At 41.6% G+C, this 11,557-nt stretch overlaps 1 protein-coding gene across 1 annotated transcript in view; it reads right to left on the minus strand.

The window, feature by feature from the left end:
• The window catches only part of SPAG16 (sperm associated antigen 16), a 374,208-nt gene that overhangs the window by 40,791 nt on the left and 321,860 nt on the right, over positions 1-11,557 (minus strand). The gene's annotated exons all lie outside the window — the stretch shown is intronic.

Consider the following 11,557-nt stretch of genomic DNA (forward strand, 5'->3'; position numbering starts at 1 on the left):
ATTTCCTAAAGCATGAAATCAAAGCTTGCTTTGTTCAGAGCATTAGCACATTTTCTTTTGACTGTGTATTTATTATAGAAGGTGCACTTTAAAAAAGGAGAGCTAGAATAAAGCTATTGGGATTGAGATCATGGGGATATTGAATCAAACCCAGGTTCACCCAGTTAACCACTAACAGAGGTTTGTATTAAGATACATTTTAAAGCAGTCCTGGGATCCAAAAATAAACTGCCTAGATAAGAATCTGAATGGGCTCAAGAATCCTGTTCTTTTTATGAATGCAGGCAGAGAGGCTAATTCCAAGTGCAGGACAGGCCATGGATAAAGGCAGTTTGCTCCCCCAACACAAGTGCCTTACAGAGGACACACATTCTAATGAGAAGTGCTGCAGATGAACACTCCTGAGGTGACAATGAGACAAGAGCTTCCTCTCCAAACCCCACTCTTCCTACCAACCCCTCTCCTTCCCTGTGCCTTGGCACTCCTAAGAGCTCTCAATCGCTCCTTTCTGTGAAGTATTTGCTGTCTCATTTCCCTCCTGCTCATCCTTCCCCTGCCTCAGCTCCTCTTTGTTCCCCTAGCAGCAGATTAGACATTATTCCCTCTCCTTCAACAACCAACCTCATCTCCAGACATGAGCAGCCTCTGCCATCCCTGCCTCATCTCCAGACACCCTGTGCAGCCTCTGCCATCCCTGCCTCATCTCCAAACATCCCTGCAGCCTTTGCCATCCCTGCTTTATCTCCAAACATGAGCAGCCTCTGCCATCCCTGCCTCATCTCCAAACATCCCTCTGCCATCCCTGCTGTGGCATCCTGGCATCTCTGAGTGCTGCCTCTGGAGGAAGAGCATCACTGCCATGTTTATGGATGCACAATTTCCAGTGCCCAGGGAAGCAGCATGGCCAGGCTGAACCAGGACAAGGTGAAAGAGTCCTTCCAAAAGGAACAAAACTTCCTGACTTCTCCTTCCAGGCTCTTGCCATCATATCCATTTGCCATAGAAGGTAAGAGTTCAGGATTAAACTGTGCAAACATGAACAATGACCATGGACCGCTCCAGAACAGACAAATATATGTATTATATTTCATCTTAAACAAACCTTTAATCTTCATGAGAACATGTGATAACTCCAGTCCCACATCTCGAAGGTGAGGTACATCTCACCCCATATGACCTACAGGGTATACTTGTTTTTTATTTAAAACGATTTTGGGATGAGATGAATCATTACACAGAAAATAGCTCTTGATCTCTCCAGAGACCACATGGGAAGGAACTTCCACATGATTAGAGTCAGCTGAGATGGAATCTTTCACAGAGAGATGAACAAAGTGTACAAAGCAGAAAGATTTAATGGAATATTTTGCCTGATTCTCAACTGAAATGTTAATTGGCTACTATTTGTAAACCACAGAATTGTTTAAATGTAGTTAAACAATAGAATGTAGTTAGAGAAGCAACTTCTATTTTACTTTGTAGCACTGATGGTCATTTGATAAATTTTGGAAAAGTCAGACATAAGTTGGAATTGCCTCTTAACATAAAGACACACCTTTATTCTTTCTTACAAGATGCATGATTCACAGGAAAAATTTCTTTTGTAAGCAATGACCAGTTCAGTATTAAATGACTGATCTTCATACCACAAAATAATCTCTTCACATTCAATGTAACAGCCAAACTTGGCAGAGAAAAATACTGAGGAAATGTACTTACAGCTGACATGAAAATATAAAAGAGATCCAACAATATAAAATAAGCAATAGAGCTTTGATAAAGGAGTGTGGGAAACGCAATTCAGAAATATTCATTCATCAGATAGGTCAGGAGAAGTCTGCAGTGACATTCTGAATTTGGATTAACTGCACAGGTTTTGATCTGTCTTGTGCTACTTCACCCAGGATATGTAGCAGAGAAGGTTTTCATAGAACCCAAATGAGCATACAGGATAGAGAAAGAGTAAGGAAATGCTGTTCCAAAAAATCAAATGTGAGCAGATAGACTATGAAAGTTTGGATTCACATTGCATATCCTGAAAAGATGTAACTTAGAGAATAAAAGCAACTCCACTTACAGCTCATCTGCAGGAATGTGCTAAACCTGTTACTTTACTCATATTCAGTTAGCAAAATCAGAAAGGTTCCTCTTAAATCAATGAGCCTGCTCTTGAGGTGACAGCATCACACCCAGTGCTCCTCCTGGTGCAAACACAGCACAGATGTCTGGGACAGATAATCCCCAATATCTGCAGAGCACAGTGGGGAGCACTGGTCATCCTAATATTGACTCTGGGTTAGATGACAGATGCATGACAATGACAGATTCACGACAATGACAGATTTCCAGAGCATGCCAAAGTGGAATTAGCATTCTCATGAAATCAAAGTAGCTAAAAGAGAAAACATTTTTTTGCTTGGATTAAACCTTAATAGGCCTTGACATCTTAAAGATTTACTGCACATTTATTGCAATCAAACTCCCCATACAAACAGAGATAAGGTCTGGATGAGGGAACAACCTCTCCTCCAGCAGGCCAGCCAGAAACACTTCACCTTCAGGAGTATGAGAACACTACTGCAGAGTATTTCCTGACCTCTGAACTCACTCATTCTGAACTGACCATTAGAATTCCCCACATGTTGGAAAGGATCAGCTCTTGTCCTCATTTTCTGAGGGACAACCTTAAACACCAAAGAAATTCTCTGTAGAATGGCTCATCAGGGATTTCAGAGCAAGCCACTGCACTGATCACAGACAGGCTGCCCTGACCATGATCTTCCTCTCCTGCTTCCAACATGCCAGGCCTGAGGGAGATGCCTTTGATCACAGAATGGTTTGGGTAGGAAGGGACTCCAAAGCCCACCTTGTTCCACCCCTTGCCATGATTCCCACTATCCCAGGTTGCTCCAAGCCCTGCCCAATCTGGCTTTGAACACTTCCAGGGATGGAGAATCCACAGCTTTTCTGGGCAAACTGAGCCAGGGCCTCACCAACCTCAAATGAAGATTCTTCACACAAGTGAAGAAGTATCAGTGCTCTTTTCAAAATTCCTCATCTGGAATACTATAAACACTAGTTTAACAGCTCAGTCTAAGTGGAAAAGCTGGCAAATCCAAGAGGAAGATCTAGGAAATGAGGAGCCTGGAAGATGTAATGTAGCAGATCCAAACTAGGGTCTGAGTGAGGATGAGTCTGATGTGATAATGCAGGCTGCAAGAGAAAAGGTGGTGTTTCAGGGAAAGATTTTAAGTGAAAGTATGAATCGACCAATTATGAATAAATGTAACCTAGAAAGAAAAAGCATTAGACTCATGAAGGCTTCAAACAGCCTTCCAGTAGAAATAGTGGGGAGCAAAAAGAAGAAAAAAAAGCAGCTATCTTTTTTTTTAAACAGAGCTTGAAACTTTACTCTTGAGGAATAAAACCCTCTGTGATTGCTACCTTGAGAATGACACCACAATATCTGTGGTTTAGGACATCAATTGATTTTCAGTGGGAGTCGAGGTAAAACCAGTGCACTAAACAAAGCTCTGAAGAGCAGAGAATGATGGAGCACAGGAAAGGTCAGCCTGTTCCAAGAGGGTGGGAAGCTTTCCAGCCTCTGTCACAGCCCAGCTGAACCCAGTGGTTTTGCAGTCCTTTCAGTGGAATATGAAACTCTCAATATGGCATTGAGCTTTTCACTCACACACGTGTTCAGGCAGCTTTCAGTGCCTGAGAATTGTCAGGCACACCAGCAGTCACTTGCCACCCAACCTTTCTAAAGGTCGCTAAGTTAATGGATCTAACATTTAGAGACGTGTTTTACCCTTTGTACATTCCTGTTAACTTCCACGGGGTAGCAAGGGGCAAGATTACTGCAAACTTCCCTCCTTTGGTTAATTTATCTGTAGAAAGACTTAGAAAAACTTGCAATACAAAAAGCATTTCATTTGAGAGGGAGAGCAATGGACACAGACATTATATGCAGAGAAGATGGAAAGGCAAATAGGAAGGAAAAGACATGAAACAGAAATGTTTTGGTAATAAATGCCAGCCTACCTGAATTTGAAGGCAATGAAAAGAAAAAGCAGATTAAAAAAAGATGCAAATAACAATATTTTGAATTGCTAAAGATATTGTTTTCTCTTTGGAATAACTGTTTTATCATACACGTTAAAATGTGTGATTTGCTTCATTAATCACACTCATTTCCCACCCAGAGGTAGGCATATGATCACAACCTGTTTCACAGGACTGAGATAAAAAGCTTGAGCTTTTATTTTCTTTCATTTGAATGTTCAGTCTGATTACTGTGAAAAACACTGCCACCCCAAAAAGTTTAAATGCTTTGTATCTGAATGCACAGGCTGCAATAGCCAGCAGCATCTTTTGCCTATCTGTAGTTGCAATTCCAAATTCCCTTTCTGACTTGGGAAAGAGAGATCAGTGATTTATTACTCTACAGGTTACCAAGAATAAAGGCTTTGATTCTAGATTTTTCAGCTTGGGGAGAGCAAACCCAGCTGCAGCATGAGTTAAAAGGGGAAGAAGAAGAGCTAAACCCAAGCCACAGAAATGCTTTGACTTAAAACAACATTTAATAATGGAGGGAATAATGAGGACTTAAAAAACCCCATTCTGGACAAACTGAATGGAGCCCAACATTAAGGGTTAGAAATCACAGGGAAATTACTTACTGAATGATCAAAAGAAAGGAATGGCAGGTCATTCTAACAAAGCAACTGAGAAAGGTAAAGTTCAGCAATTCTACAGCCTAAATGCTTCTCCCTAAGATGCATTAAGTGAAATTCATTTAATATGAAGAAAGCTTCTGAATTTACAGGCAGAATTTGTCTTTGTGCAGGTCCCAAGGAGAACAGGCAGGCGAGATCGCATTGAATAACAATCACGAGGAGAAGGGGAACATTTTCAAAGACAAAAGAAGCCAGTGCAGGACTGCCTGGAAAAGGGCATTATTCTCTCTGCAAAAAAGAACTCTGGATGAACAACAGGCAGAGCTTCAAAATATTTTTCAGTCAATATGTTAGTCAATCCAGCCAGAGCTGCTTTTACAAAGGCAAATGAGTTCCCTGTTATTTATCACTGAAAGTATTGCATGGGTATGAAATTACAGAGGATTCATTAAAACTGTGCTCTTGAGCAGGTGGTTTTCCTGGAACTAAAAGTAGAAAAGATAAATCTTTAATAAAAAAAAAAAAGTAGAAAAAGAAATTATACTAAAGTAGGAAACAGAAGTCAGATTTGCAGCTGGTATAACCTGGAAGGGATTCTTTGCCTTCCCATTGAGGACACACTGGTGTGAAGCAGCTGCCCAATGAAAGCAGTGTCCTTCTTTTCTCACCTATTCATCATTTTTACTTTCCTCTAGTCCTTATTTCATTCCACTGCAACAATGAGCAGAAGAGAAAGGGAGAAAAAGGTACTTGTTTCTCTTGAGTTTTCCCATTGCTCCCTGCCCATCATCCACAAAGCCAATGCTACTGGATTTTTCTTGGGTTTTACCTTTTTTCCACAAATGATATCCCAGCAGCAAATCCCCTGCTTTCCACATGAAGAATGGTTGTGACAAGCCCCTGGCAGAGCTGCAGCTGGGCCATGGCTCCTGGCTCAGCACAGGAATTACCTTTACACAGCAGCCATGGGTCATGGCTCAGCTCTGCACTGAGCAGGACCTGCCTGCTGAGGCAAGGGCTCTGTCTTGGTGTGCTCAAAAAATCCTGGCCTGCATCTCCAGCCCCTGTACAACAGTGGACATGCTTTGGAGTTACACAAATGTCAACTCTCTAGGGGGGAAAACAGCATAGAAAAAACAGGCCACAGCTTTTCAGCATGAGAAAACTGAAATTCACATCTCCAAGTTAAGTGACCTCAGCTGATGTTCTTGTTTATTGCTTTAAATGTCTTTCTTGGAAAGATCAAGCCTGCATCTACCTGATTTCTTCAGTATCAGCCACAGCATCCCTAGAGTTGTGTGTCTTTGGTACTGCAAAGCAGAGGTGACACCTTCTTTGCCACTTGTGTCCAGAAGTTAGATGAGCTCCAAGCTCAGAGGGTGAGCTCTAGAACTCCTAAACCAAGAGGACATGTTCTTATCAACACTGGGTCTCATGAACCTGCATTTTAGTAAATTCCAGCTAAGCCTAACAGTCATTTTACCTTACTAAATTTGTTCTCTTCTCTCTGATAATTTGTGTGTGTGCCTGCTTCCCTAAAAGCTCCAGGTATAACAATTTTATTTATGTTAAAACAAATTGTTGCTTAAAGGAACAGGATAGGATTGGCATGTTCACAAATGGGAACAGATTTCTCAAATCGTCTCAATCTCAAACCCTTGTGTGCCAGAAGGGATTGTGTGCACTTAGAGCATTTTCCTCATTAAACACTAAGTGTTGGGGCAATATAAAATTGCTGACATTTTTCTAATGTACCGTTGCTTTGGAATACAGCTTTTTATTCCATTGGAGTTCAAGTGGCTGGGTTGCATGTGAATAACTAAAAATAGTACCAGCAAAACAAATTTACCTATGGTTGCTGGAGGAAAAAAGAACCCTGCAATTTAGCTGGCCAAGAGTGAAGAGAAACATGGCCACCCCAACTCAAGGAAACTCCAAGGCAGTAACTGGATCACAACAACAACAACAGATCATATTTGATTACATATGACCTGGTTTGGGAGAGCTCCATCTGCATTTATAAACATGTAGTGGCACTGATCTTCACCAGCATCCCCCTCATTCCCTTTGCTGAGTTTTCATCCCTTCTGCACACATAGGTGCCCCTCAGCCCCAAGGAGTGTCATGGACATATTTTATGAAAAGTCTTTTTGTTGGATTTTTCTCCTGAGAAGCTGAGAGGTCTCAGAAACGAAATGTAACCAATGATTATCTGCTGCTGTGGAATGCAACAGGTGGGTCTGTGATTGGTCTCATGTGGTTGTTTTTACTTGATGACCAATGACAGCCACCTGTGTTGAGGCTGTGAGCGGTCAAGATTTTATTATCATTCCATTCTATTCCTTTCAAGCCTTCTGATGTAATCCTTTCTTCTATTCTTTTAGTATAGTTTTAGAATATAATTTTCTTTTATTTTAATATATATCATAAAATAATAAATCAGCCTTCTGAAACTTGCAGTCAAGATTCTCATCTCTTCCCTCATCCTGGGACCCCTGTGAACATCACCTCATTTGGTGACCTCGAGTGAGGAACTGCCCCAAAGGAGAGCTTGCTCCCTTTTCCACAGAGAGTGTTTCTCTGCCCAGTTGCTGTTACATGATATATCAAGATGAAAATCAGAAAACCCACCTCGGTCCTTCACCTCCCTCTCAAAAGCTGCTATGTCCTCTCTACCTTTCTCTGGAACTAAATTTAAGTTCTTAAAATAGCTCAGGAGTGTCTCCTGTGTAACAACAGAAAACTTTTAAGTCCCTATGTAACACGAACAATACCCAGTAATCCAGGGATAGAGCAAATAATCCAAGACTTTTAATGTAATAATCTGAAGAGCTTTCCAGAATTCATTTTGGTGAAAAAAATGCTGTTTGTTATCGAGGAATGGCCACACTTTTCTAGTTCTAACAATCAGCACATATGAAAAGCAGTGCAAAGTGCACAGGAACCAGCCATTCCTGCCAGAAACAGCTGCTTGTGTTGATCCAGCTGTATTCCCTGAGCACTGGGATGAGTACACTCCGTTCAAACCCACCCCTTCCCAGGTTTCTCTTTCCTGAGGCACACATGTGACAGGGGAGCAATGAAGCTCTGAGCCCAGAAGGAGAGTGTGGAAGATAATAGATATTCTCAGAGCAGCAGCCTCACTAAATGCAGATGATATGCACTATATGATCCCATTTACGGGCTGTGCCTGCTCGGAGGCACGCTGCATTTGCTCCTCTCGACGGTCGGACACGGATTATCCTCATTGCCGCTTCTTTTACGGCTCACAAATGGTGAGCTAAGCCCTTCAGAGGAGTGCAAAGATACAGGCCCTTATCCCAGGAGCTGTGTTAATTCATGCAATAAAACCTGGGGCTTAGGAACTCGCCTTACTCTCCTGCACACTGCCCGAGTTCAGCTCTTGCTGTTTCTAAACTGGAGAACTGAAGGGGAATATGAGAGAATAATTCAGATTGTTACAGCGTGAAGGCCTAAGGCAATTAATGCTTCAATCGACAAAGTACTGCATGCATTTCCCTAACAACCAGAGATATGCTAATTTAGGGAAGGAAAAAAAACCCCACAAACACAATGACTTCTAAAATTTGAACCTGAGAAGTTCAGACACAAAAAATATTAAAACTTTTAAGCGGCACATTTATATGCAGGCATGGCGAGGTGTTTGTCTCTCCTTCATTTGCATGCACACGTCTGGCAGAGGCAGGCACAGCCTCCCCACTGAGCCTGGCTCGAGGACACAGCTCACCCTCCCTGAATCTGGTTCTTCCCCACAGAAACAGAGGTGCACAATCACTTCCTGCTGCCCTCAGAGGCCAAATCCTCACTCTGACAAGAGTGACTCTTGATTCCAGCAAAAATGGTAGAATGTGGAGTGTTTATCCCTTTCCAGAAAGGATTTAACATAATGATCAGGAGACCTTCCTGGAGAATTGCAGAAGGCATCTGGGATAACTTATGTTCACCTGCCCCTGTTACTAGCTTTAACTCACATTCACCTGCCCCTGTTACCATCTCCTAGGTCAGCGAGTATGTCTGAGTAAACATAGTTTGGTTTTTTGCCAGAAAATAAATTTAGTTATTATGTGTCTAGTTATTCAGGAAGGATTTCCCACACCTGCAACTGGTTGGCAGCCAAAGTGTAGCTACACATTTAAAATTCCCTCTAGGAAAGAATACATTGGGAGAGCACTAAGTTACCTGGTGTCTGTAGTTACCTGGGATCTCTCAATCCCAGTTCCTGCTCCCAGCAGCTCTGAAGCTGCACACAGCAGCAGGCTCCTGTGCACAGTGGCCCCAAGCACAGGCTGTCAGTGCTGGCAGAACAACAGCCAGTGCAGATATTCATATTTCCAGATTGATTGTGCATCACACACATACCTGCAAGGCTGCAACACGGGAGCAGCGCTCAGACAGCACAAGGCTGACAGTATTACCTTGACAGAGAGTCTTTTTTCATTTGTTCAGCAGACACAGCCTTTGTACTGCCAAGGGGCAGCTTCTGAGGGACTCTACAATGCTACCCCACAAATGTGCTCCAAACCTTGTCCCTTCACTGCTCAGTGTCACCGATGGGGCAACTGTCCAGGGAAACAGCAATGAGCAGAGCAGCACACGGATATTCAGCGCACGTCAGGGAATGCAGACAAAGTGACAGGGCTGAGGGGGGTTTGCTGCTGCAGACAGCTTGTACTATTACATTATTATTCTCTTTAGCTGTCACAGAGCAGACAGAGGGCTGCCTTGACTGGCCAGAATTTCCCAGTGTCCTCTGTAACATCATGGGAGCTCATCAGCTCCCCACACAAACATCTTTGATCCTCTTCCCTTGCAGTCTGCACACGTGGCACAGCCATCTCAATTACTTTGTGAAACACTACATTGTCTTTTTCATCCTTCTCCTAGACCTATCTCTTCCAAAATTATTAATAATAACATTTGCAATATCAGGGAAAAAACCTGATATATTTGCATGTTTTTTTTTTTTTTTTTTCTTAAAGACAGACATTAAACAGCTGCTTTTCTGAAGAAACAGCAGGAACACAACAGGATTTAATTCACTTGCAGTGTAAAGCTGCCTGCAATAATCACAAAATAAAGACCTGCCAATGGAGAAATCATTTAAGGCATCTTGAAGAAACATAAAATACAAGACACTAACAACAATATCCTGCACATATGGTTTTCTTGAGTTTTATTCCTGTGCACAGGTTATAGATGGCTTTTCAAAATTAAAAGCAATAACAGAGCTTCTCAATAAATCACAATCCAGAAGTTACTGGTGAACATATTATGGCAAAATCTGCCTTGATGCCAGCAAATAACTTCTCCTAGGAGTTCTTGCACTGAGCCTCTCTCTTCTGGATATATAAAAATATACTTTCTATACTATATCCCAGTGGTATATATTAGATTGTACTTCTTCCACTCCCATACTCACAATCTCCTGTTTATGTTTATAGAAATCCTGGGGCTTACACAAGTTCTTGGGAAGAAAGAAGAGGTCTGTGTGGATCCCAGCAGCACAATGCCAATTCCAACTGCAGCCTGTGACACAGACACCACCTGGCTGTTCCTGGGGCAGGGATACAGCAATTTGCTGCTCTTCAGAAGATGTTTTCAGCTCTTACACTGGACTTTGTTTTGCATTAACCTGCAGGATATTAAAACTTCAGCTCTTTCTTGTCAGATCCCCTTTGAGTCAATACAAATTCAAGGTTCGACTTTCTTAAACTGTGTCATTCCTCCTGAAAAACTGCTTGACAGTGACCCTAGGAAGAAAAATGTATTTTCCACCATGAAGTGCCACATTTCTCTTTTTATTAATCACTTCTTGATCTTAATAATACAAGAAGTAGTGTCAGAATAGCTGACAACTTCCACAGCTTTGGCACTGATGCTACTCAGATGATGAAAGGCCTGTCCACTGGCAACACCTGAGAGGTTCAATATATTGTATTTCCACAAATCCTGCAGACTTTCTGAAAAACCCACCGTGCACATTGTAACCAGAACTCCTGCTAAACCTCACAGATTCTTCTGATTCCTCTCTTTCAGGAACTGTAATTTTCAGAAGTTGTCATATGTGTTTCAAAGTCTGACAGAGAATAAACTGGCCTGAATGCTTGTTTTGCTATTTTAATTAAAGCCAAGCTTCAAATGCTTACATTTTCTTTAAAAATGCATAAAACTATGAATTAAATATATGCATTATTACTCATCAAACTGTTTATTCCTGTACTGATTTTATATATATACACACAGGTTAAATATTCATATGTTCCTTCTCCCTTTCAGACTATCATAACTCTCAGTTCCCTATTCTCCTGCACTGGTGTTTCAATGTGCACTGTAGAAGTTGAAGATCATTTAGGTAAAAGCATCCTTAGGGACCTCTGTCTAAAAATTCCAAATTAAGTGGTTTTTTTCCTATATTAGTAGTGGAGAGCTGTCCATATGCTTATGTTAAGCCTGACAGATCTTTGATTACCCCTTAGCTTGTAGTTATGCAGCTCTAATGCAGTTTAGATACATTCCATAGTTGTTAATGGCTCAACACACTGAGACCTTGAAGAATAACAAGCAAGGTTATTTAGTAATGTAACACAGTAAAATAAAATAGACTTCACCATGTGTGCAAAAGTAGTAAATGCTTTGCTGATTTTAAGGCATATGTTTCTTTAAAGTTCTCAGAACATAAATGATTTAACTGCTACAAACACAAAATCACAAGCCAAATTCACTGCAAACCTCACAAACTGCAACAAATAGGTGAAGGCACAAATTGCTGGCAATTAGGAGTTTGCTGAAGAGGGCATTTAGGGGAATTGCGCTGATTCAGAGAGATGAAATGCAAATCTCAGGCGCTGCACGCCCAG

The sequence above is a fragment of the Zonotrichia leucophrys genome, chromosome 7 (assembly GCF_028769735.1).
Source record: "Zonotrichia leucophrys gambelii isolate GWCS_2022_RI chromosome 7, RI_Zleu_2.0, whole genome shotgun sequence".
Classification (NCBI taxonomy): domain Eukaryota; kingdom Metazoa; phylum Chordata; class Aves; order Passeriformes; family Passerellidae; genus Zonotrichia; species Zonotrichia leucophrys.